This window comes from Paramisgurnus dabryanus, chromosome 3, assembly GCF_030506205.2.
Source record: "Paramisgurnus dabryanus chromosome 3, PD_genome_1.1, whole genome shotgun sequence".
Lineage (NCBI taxonomy): Eukaryota > Metazoa > Chordata > Actinopteri > Cypriniformes > Cobitidae > Paramisgurnus > Paramisgurnus dabryanus.
The window spans coordinates 50,832,187-50,842,713 of NC_133339.1; positions in this window are offsets into that span (position 1 = coordinate 50,832,187).

Below are 10,527 nucleotides of genomic sequence, written 5' to 3' on the forward strand. Positions count from 1 at the left end.
GTACAAAGATTAAAAGTGCACGCATTGAAAAAAGATAGGTATGTATTCATTTGTATAAGTTGAGGTAAGAACATAGTAAAACAGGGCTATTCAAATCCTACCCTGGAGGGCTGGAGCACTACAGAAGGGCTTTTCACACCTGAAATTGTTAACCCTGGGTTTTTCTAAAACCAGGGTCAACGGAATCCTGGGTTATTTTTTTCATGTTTCACACTGTTCAAACTTAACCAGGGGTTAAGAGATAACCCTGGGTATTCATAACTTGACGTTTCACACTGTGCATTCCTAAACCCTGGGTCAGGAGTCTTCAACCCAGTTTCAACACACCTGTCTGTAATTATCAAGCCTTGATTAGCTACTTCAGCTGTGTTTAATTAGTGTCATAACATTCTAACCCTGCTTCGTTTCACACTGCATGCGTTTGGCACCACAATGCGGGGTTAACACCACAAATGCGATGCTAACCCTGCTCCAGAGCAGGGTTTCATAACCCTGGGTAAAAAGCGGTGCTAACAATTACAGGTGTGAAACGCTCCTTAACCCAGGGTTAAAAGCGGGGTTTAGAATGAAGATAACCCAGGGTTAAGCGCAGTGTGAAAACCCCTAGAGTTTATGTACCATTAACCAACTGTGATCATGAAGACCTTGATTAGCTTGCTCAGGTGTGTTTGATCAGGGTTGGAGCTTAAGTATGCAGTGCTCTGGCCCTCCAGGGTATGATCTAAATAGCCCTGTAGTAAAATATTGAAAAACTGGTGTTTTCCTTTAAGTGCCTTGCTGATGTGCTTCAAAGTGTGATTATAGTAATGGCATAGTTTTGAAGGAAACTGTCACCAGTGGTTATAAATTAAAATATTGCAGGATTATTGCAAATCTTCATGTGGTGTAATTAGTAATCTATTACCACCAAGGCCTTACTTGTAACAAATGTTTGGTCAGGTGTACCACGGTAATGCTTTCTGCTTGCTAGCTACTGAACTTTTGTGCTGTACTTTTTGTAATGTGTAGATACTAGAATTGAGGACTCTGCTGAACATGGAGAAAAAAAACCGAATTGGGAGAAGATGGCAAGAGTCTGATTCAAACTTCCAGTCTACCCTTAACACTCTGGGGTCGGCTGCGGCGCGGGCGCCGCAAACTCTTTATTTTTCGATCACTCCCCAAAGAGACTTAGATAACTCTGCTGATTTTTGACATACAGATATGATTTATACATCATTTAAAACGTTAAATTGTCTAGTTTTTTTCTGTCCACTCCCAATAAAAACAGCATGTTGTGCTTTTCGCAAAATTAAGAAAATAAACATGATGCGCGTTTTGTTCTCTCTCCCTCAGTGAAGTCCTTTCAGAAACACGTCAGAAAAATGAACTGTAACTTAACGAATATTTGTCATATAAACAAAAGATAAATGTCTACATAATGCTTGGAATGTCTGCTTTTGGAAGATGTAAGTGAAATCGAAAACAAATATTGTAATTCGTTGTTAACTGTATTAGAAGAGAGAGATGTACCGTCTTTCTTCTGTTGCTTCATTATCTATAATGAGCCACGCCCCGCTTCATTGAAGAAAAGAGCAGAGATCATCCATATTCATTAGTCAACCCCACAGTCAATGGACATTCCATTCCGTCTCTGCAGCCAGCCATTCACTGCTGTGTTGAGTTTTAATCCGAGTGCTGGAAACATGACATCTACTTGTTTACTCGTGACTGTAACTAAAGTTATCTCCAGACGCGAGTGTGACTCGATCGACGTCCAAACGCACACACAAACACACAATACCTCATATTTGAAGCGCTTTGTGGTATCATTATAAAAGATGCGATTGCACACATCACATACTTGTTTACTCGCGCCTAAATCTCCAGACAGACGCGAGTGTGTGTGCTTCGTCAGTGTGACGGGATCGATGTCCAACATATAAATCCTTATTTACTTGCGGATGTGTGTCAGTATCTCCAGACGCGAGTGTTTTCTTTGTCTTCCGTCAAACAGCTGAGGCGACGGGAACGCACATACACAAACACGCGAGTCAGGAAACTCGACGCGCTTTTTGGTATTCTTATAAAATCCGCGATTGCAAACAGTACAATCCTTATTTATTTGCGTCATATCTCCGCACAGCAAGTTTATTAAACACTAGATCACTCGCATGTGCACACATTCACTGCTTTCATGATCAACACGTGAGGTAATGGCGGCGGCTGTAAACAAACATTGATAAGTTTATTACGCGTGTCCCTGGTTGTGTTTCTACTATAATGATTACAAAAACACAAATAGGAGTCCAGACAACGATAGGCAGTTGTTCTTTTGGGTTTTTTCTGCACAAAAGTAAACCTCTCGCTGGCCAACCAAACACTAACCCTGTGTTGAAGTGTGTTCATTTTACGATGGCCAAACAGTATCTTTACCAGGATTAGGCTAACATGGATTTTAAAAGGTAACTTATACTTGTGAAATGAATAGAAAATATTTCAATAGAAATATATATATATATATATATATATATATATATATATATATATATATATATATATAATGTGTTTGTGTATTTACATTATATTGAAAAGTAAACCTTATCATGGTTTTACTACAGAGGTAGTTACATTCCTGTTGAACATCCCCACAAGGCTCATTATTCAATTCTTTTGTCTCTCAGCTGTCAATCACTGATTATTCAGGAGCTTTCCCGCCTCCACGCATACAGCCTCTCTCAAGCAAAAGTGTCTTAGAAATTGTAAATCAATATCTTGCTTTATGTGATTGAGTAGGCCATATGATTTTCACATCATTTTGAAGAAAAAACTCTAGACTACTAGATCCAGTTTGGAAAGTCTTGGGAAACATGTTAAGAATGAGTTTTGTGGAGTTATATCAGTGACTTAAAAATTTTGCTTTTTCAAAAACCACGCATAAACATTTTTCTCTCAAAAATACAAACATGTACATACATGTTGATTATATGATATTGTAGCCCAGTTTGTGATGAACACAGTGTTAATGAGACTTTTGCCATTAATATGTTTTTAAGCAACTGAAAAAAGCACAAATGTCAGTGCATGTCAAAACTTCCCCAGGGCCCTAAAAACCCCTTAGACCCCAGAGGGTTAAAGATGTGGACCGTGAGCTCAGAGTCCAACTCAAAGGCTAGAACTGTATCAAGGGAGAGAGCAGTCCTCCTCCACCCGAGAAGAATATATCCAGGTATAGTGCTATAAGTGGATAAGTAGATACAATATGACTGTCACACCACGGTCTGTCCAGCAGAGGGAGACAGATAACACAAGGCCTTCTACCACTTACCTCTGATCATGATCACCTTATTGATTTCACCTGTGCCTGTTAGTAATTGTGAGTTTATAAAAGACCAAGCTTTTGTGTCTGTCTTTGCTCAGTCTTGAAATCCTTTTGTTTGATGTAAACTCTGGTCTAAGATTTATTGAGAGACTTTTGCCCAGATACTTTGTGATCTACTTGTTTGGAAACTCTTTGTAATTGGAATACTTACCTGTTTACCAGTTGTGAGGAACTACTTAATTTTGTTACCTTTTGAGAACTGTATTTTGAGTTTGTGTTTCAAGATTTACCACAAGTAAAGACTGTCTATTCCCTTCAAGTCCTGCCTCCTGTGAGTCTCTGCAACTTGGGTTCATACTGTTCCCATAGTCTAGTGGTTAGTGTTGTTGAACCTTCAATGACACATCTCGGGTTCAAGGCCCACCGGTGACAGCAAGACTGAGCCAATAAAAGATGGACCCAGCGGAGACTGAGCAGATTCATGGAGCCATTTCCAAACAAGGAGCCTTGCTTGGGACACATGAGGCTCAGCTTTAGAGGCTGACAGATGCTGTGCATCAAATTAGTGAGACATTACAACAACTCGAGTACACTTGCCTCAAGAACCTGTCACTTTACCAATTCCCGGGAACCTAAAATCCCAGCCCCCCAGCGTTATGATGGTAAGCCTGGAACCTGCAAGGGTTTCCTGACTCAAGTTTCCCTCATCTTTGAACTTCAACCTTCCACTTTTGCTTCTGATAAAGCCAAGATTGCCTACATAATTTCTTTGTTGAGTGATCGTGCCCTGGATTGGGCTTCAGCTCTTTGGAGACAACAGTCCCCCATCTGCTCGGATGTGAAAGTGTTCACTGACACTCTTCAACAAGTCTTTGACCATCCAGTCACTGGCCGTGAAGCGGCAAGAAGGTTATTAGATCTACATCAGGGACATCATGCTGTGGCTGACTATGCAATTGAATTTCGTACCCTAGCATCTGAGAGCAAGTGGGATTCTGAGGCTCTTCTTTCAACCTTCTATCGTGGTCTTTCAGAGGAGGTAAAGGATGAACTAGCCAGTAGAGATTGGGGTTCAAGTTTGGAGGATCTTATAACCTTGGCTATCCGCATCGACAACCGTGTTCGTGAGAGAAGAAGGGAACGTCACACTCCTTAAGTTACGCCTATGTTATCACACCCAAACGCTCAGGAATCTTCATCTCTCAGCCAGGCAACAGAGGAGGAACCTATGCAACTAGGAGGGACTCGTCTATCACCTAAGGAGCGAGAAAGACGCATGAGAGAAGGCCGTTGTTTCTACTGTGGAGTTTCTGGTCATATGCGCTCCTCATGTCCTCAACTAGCTTTAAAAACCAAAGCTCGCTAGGGGGTGAGGGGACCTTAGCGAGTGGAACTGCCCAGATTGACTCTCCTCACTCCCGTTTACTGTTGTCCGCTGCCCTTTCTTGGTGGGATACCAAAGAGAGGGTAATTTCGTTGAAGGCATTTGTGGATTCAGGTGCAGCAGATAACTTTTTGGATATTGACTTGGCAAAGAAAATGTGTATTCCCTATGAGACTTGCCCTTCTTCCTGGAAAGTAGAAGCCTTGGATGGCAGGCCAATTGGATCTGGAATAATCAGCTTTAAAACTGTTCCACTGCGTCTAACCATTGAATCGAACCACCACGAACTAATCTCTTTTTATCTTATTGAGTCCTCTAGAGAACCCCTGATCCTTGGTTATCCTTGGCTCCGGCTTCATAACCCCCAGTTTTCGTGGGCCTCAGGAACTCTTCTCAACTGGGGGGTTCCATGTAAAGACTCTTGCACCTCTACTGCTTTGGCCATACCTGAGAGCAAGGGGATCCTTGCTGCGGTTGAAGAGGTGAGTGACTATGTTTTGAATAATCCACTAGACCTGACTCTCATGCCGCCTGAATATCATGATTTGAAGGAAGTAGCAAGCAAACAACAAGCTACCAAGCTACCACCTCATAGGCGCTACGACTGTGCAATTGACCTTCTTCCTGGCACATTCCCTCCTAGAGGTCATTTATTTTCCCTCTCGGCCCCAGAAACTAAGGCAATGAGTGAATATGTTAAGGATGCTTTAAAGACTGGTTTCATTCGACCCTCAGTTTCACCAGCTAGCGCTGGCTTCTTTTTCGTGGCTAAGAAAGATGGTGGCCTTAGGCCATGCATAGATTACCGGGGACTCAATAAGATAACTGTTAAGAATCGTTACCCCCTTCCTCTCATGGCATCTGCTTTTGAACTGCTTCAGAAAGCTAAAATCTTTTCAAAATTAGACCTGCGGAATGCATATAACTTGATACGTGTAAGGGAGGGAGACGAGTGGAAGACAGCCTTCAGTACCCCAACTGGCCACTGGGAATACCAAGTCATGCCCTTTGGATTAGCAAATGCTCCAGCTGTATTTCAGGCCTTCATCAATGATGTCTTAAGGGAGATGTTGAACCGTTTTGTGTTTGTATATTTGGATGACATTCTAATCTTCTCCAATTCTCTACAGGAACATGTTTACCATGTCAGACAAGTTCTAAAGAAGCTGCTTGAGAACCACCTTTTCGTAAAACTTGAAAAGTGTGAGTTTCATGTGTCCCAAGTCTCCTTTCTAGGTTATGTTATCTCCCAAAAAGGCATCCAGATGGAACCAAGGAAGGTATCTGCCATTACTGACTGGCCCCAGCCTAAAACCCTCAAGCAGGTACAAAGGTTCCTTGGCTTTGCTAATTTTTATAGGAAGTTTATCCGAAACTTTAGCACAATTGCAGCTCCTATATGTGCACTCACTAAAGGCTCACCCACTCACATTCACTGGACAACTGAGGCTATGAGTTCATTTCACAGACTAAAGAGGCTATTCTCTTCCGCCCCAATCTTGGTACACCCAGACCCTGAAATACCATTTATTGTAGAGGTGGATGCGTCTGAAGTGGGCGTAGGAGCAGTGCTCTCCCAGAGATCTGTTGCTGATAATAGGGTTCATCCATGTTCCTTCTTTTCCAGAAGATTGTCTGCAGCTGAGAGAAATTATGATGTGGGAAACCGAGAGCCCCTAGCCGTCAAACTTGCACTGGAGGAGTGGCGCCACTGGCTTGAGGGGTCTAAGCACCCTTTTGTTGTATGGACAGATCACAAGAACCTGTCCTACCTACAGCAAGCAAAGCGACTTAACCCCCGCCAGGCAAGATGGTCTCTCTTTTTTACCCGTTTCAATTTTGTGATCTCCTATAAACCTGGATCAAAGAATGTTAAGGCTGACGCCTTGTCACGTCAGTATGATTGTTCCCAGATTGACCGTCCCCCTGAGTTTGTCATCCCCAGAGACCACATTCTTGCACCTGTTTGCCGGTCCATTGAGGATACAGTACGAGAGGCACTTCACGGTACACAGATTCCTGATGATGTTCCAACAGGTTGTTTGTTTGTTCCCAAGAAAACTAGGTCTGAGGTCCTGCAGTGGGGGCATGCCTCTGCCCTCGCTGGACATTCAGGAGCAGAGAGAACATTGGACTTTATTCAGCGACGTTTTTGGTGGCCAGAAATATCAAAAGAGGTCCGATCTTTTGTTCAAGCCTGTCTGGTCTGTGCACAACAAAAATCATCTAACCAGCGACCTTCCGGTCTTCTACACCCATTACCCATCCCAAAACGCCCCTGGTCCCATATATCCATGGATTTTATCACCGGTTTGCCAGTGTCAGAAGGTAACACTGTTGTTTTAGAGGTGGTGGATCGCTTCTCTAAGGCAGCACACTTCATTCCTTTACCTAAACTTCCCTCTGCTAAAGAGACAGCACTCATAGTCCTTCAGAATGTCGTAAGGATCCATGGAATTCCAGTGGACATTGTTAGTGACCGTGGTCCCCAGTTTATGTCTCGTTATTGGAAAGCATTCTGGTCACTATTTTGCTCTTCTGTTAGTCTTTCATCAGGTTTCCACCCCCAATCTAATGGCCAGACCGAACGAGTAAACCAGCAACTGGAGAAGTACCTTCGCTGCTTCACATCCCATCAACCATCCTCCTGGAGTCGGTTCCTGGTCTGGGCAGAACTGGCACACAATACATTGCGCAGCTCCTCCACTGGTTTATCTCCATTTAAATGTCAATTCGGTTTTGAACCACCATTGTTCTTCAGCCAAGAAACGGAGGTAGGAGTCCCTAGTGCTGAAAAGTTTGTCAAGCGGTGTAAAAGGACATGGGATAGGGCTTATCTAGCCTTGAAGCATGCTTCAACCCTGTATAAGAGTCACGCAGACAAGAAAAGGAGGGCTGCTCCCCACTACCGAATTGGACAAAGGGTCTGGTTGTCAGCTAAAGATTTGCCCTTAAAAGTGGAATCTAAAAAACTTGCACCAAGATTTGTTGGCCCATTCAGAATTGTCAGACGAATCAACCCAGTCACATTCCAGCTTGCCCTACCCAGATCAATGAGAGTAAGACCTACCTTTCATGTGTCTCAATTGAAACCTCTAATAACCTCTCCTTTGTCTCCTCCAGTGCCTGCTCCTCCCCCCCTCGCATCATAGAAGGTGGGCCCACATATACAGTGAGGAGGTTGTTAGATTCAAGACGTCGTGGTCGTGGTTTTCAATACCTTGTTGATTGGGAGGGATATGGGCCTGAAGAGCGCACTTGGATACCAGCCCGACACATCTTGGACTCAGATCTGATCCAAACTTTTCATCACCTGCATCCAGACCGTCCTGGGCCGTCAGGAGCCGGCCGTAAAAGGGGAGGCCCTGTCACACCACGGTCTGTCCAGCAGAGGGAGACAGATAACACAAGGCCTTCCACCACTTACCTCTGATCATGATCACCTTATTGATTTCACCTGTGCCTGTTAGTAATTGTGAGTTTATAAAAGACCAAGCTTTTGTGTCTGTCTTTGCTCAGTCTTGAAATCCTTTTGTTTGATGTAAACTCTGGTCTAAGATTTATTGAGAGACTTTTGCCCAGATACTTTGTGATCTACTTGTTTGGAAACTCTTTGTTATTGGAATACTTACCTGTTTACCAGTTGTGAGGAACTACTTAATTTTTTTACCTTTTGAGAACTGTATTTTGAGTTTGTGTTTCAAGATTTACCACAAGTAAAGACTGTCTATTCCCTTCAAGTCCTGCCTCCTGTGAGTCTCTGCAACTTGGGTTCATACTGTTCCCATAGTCTAGTGGTTAGTGTTGTTGAACCTTCAATGACATATCTCGGGTTCAAGGCCCACCGGTGACAATGACATTAGGTTTGAACTTAAAAAGGACTATAATACAAACTAATACATTCATTTTTCTGCATGCTTGTTTCCTAGCTTTGCTTCAGATGGGCAGAGCATTGCCATTAGACTCTCCCAGCAGGTAGCCAGCTCCAACAATAGACTGAGACAGGCAATAAAAGAATACAACAGCATTCAATGGTCACCGCAGATGAGCTTCTTACCTGCAACAATTGATTTTCAGGAATCATGTGATCCCTCTTGGCATGTCAACTTCTGCTTTGATGACACTGTAAGTATAATTACTTTACCCTAGTAACCACACAGCAGTCACTCTAGTAACCATCTGACAAACTAACTACCTGCACATCATATTAGAAACCACCTGGTAACATAACATAGCATTTTGTTTTCTTTTGTCTTCTAGATTGAAGAAGATGATGTTTCGAGGAGTCTAAAAAAGCGAGGGATTGATGCCTTACATATGAAGACTCATGCAAAAGCTGCTCTCATTCAATGCTTCCAACAGCTGGAAAGAAAACTACATCAAGCCATTGTGATGTTTAACCCACATGTATCAGACTTTGTTCCTGCAGACAACCCCCACTTGTGTCAGGCCCTCCCCATGCCAAGCATACAGACACTGGTATACAATGATAAGAGTAATAATTATGACAATGTGGATAAATATGATAACTAGCACTACAGATTTTTTTTTAAATTTCTAGTCTGATATTGTATTCTGTAAAAAGAATGATGTAAAATGTATAGTATATGTTGCAGCATATCTTTATGGTAGTGTAATATAATGTTCACCTTACTTGTGCAAACATGATGTTTTACTATATCTGATTTATTATTAAACGTAGGTACTGTTTTTAAGCACACATATTCACACTAGTCTGTGTGAGGACAAAATTGTGTGTTTACCATTGTGATGTTACTTATTTACAGTAATGTACAAATGTGTGTAAGGTGTTTTGTTTTTGTGTGCTAAGTTGAAATGACAAAGTATTGAATCTTGAATCATTTGAAACAAATACTGTAAAAGTTTGTAAAGAATAAAATGTTTTCCACGATGAGTTATAGTCATGATTTCAGCTATTGTCACAGCACACTTTAGAGGTTAATGAATAGTGATTAACTTAATAAATGACTTATACAATGATTTTACAGTCATAATCCACAAGACAGACTGCCACATACAGTATGTTCTTACATAACCATTATATTGGCTTGAAATTCTCCCGAACTAAGTTGATGTGGATTAATACTTTTTTCTTCCCATTATATTTAGTATATAGTTCGTTGCTATGGTGGTTGCTTTGAGGCTGCTATCACTGAAACCACGTAGCTTGCACGTGTTTTCTTTTTAAATGACATTCAACATTTTCCTACAGAAAACAAAAACTTGATAACTCTATAATATACAATATAATCATTCTGAACAATTTCTAATTCGATTTTGAGAAATTAGTTTTTTGGTAGCAGAAGGTTACGGAAGTGCATTGAAGGCGGGGTTTGCGTGTTCTGCTGTTTCGGCGTTGTGGCTAGAGGGGATACAGCAACAGCAAAATCTCGCGGATGAGCGCTGTTATTATCCTAATCCTATCCCCAAAACCTAACCCTAAACCAAACATTTCACGCGATTTAAGACAAGTTGTATCACATCTAGACAGATCCCCTGTTTACATCCGAATTCTACCCCAAACTTAACCCTAAATCCCGTAGCTGTATCCTATCTAGCAAAAAACACTGTTTCTGCTAAAATATCTTTAAAAAACAACTTTTTTTACATTTTATTAACGTAGATCATCTAGATGCAGCATAATTAATAGTTTGCCTGAACTAGGTGTTTATATATTCAGTAGATATATGTTTTTACAGCCCTACTTTGCAAACCAGAAAAACTACAATTTTAGTGCTGATTTGTATCAAGCTGCATTGCACACATGTAGGGAATTGTAGTTTTTTAAAACATTTGTGTTTTTCTTATAATTGGAGGTTGT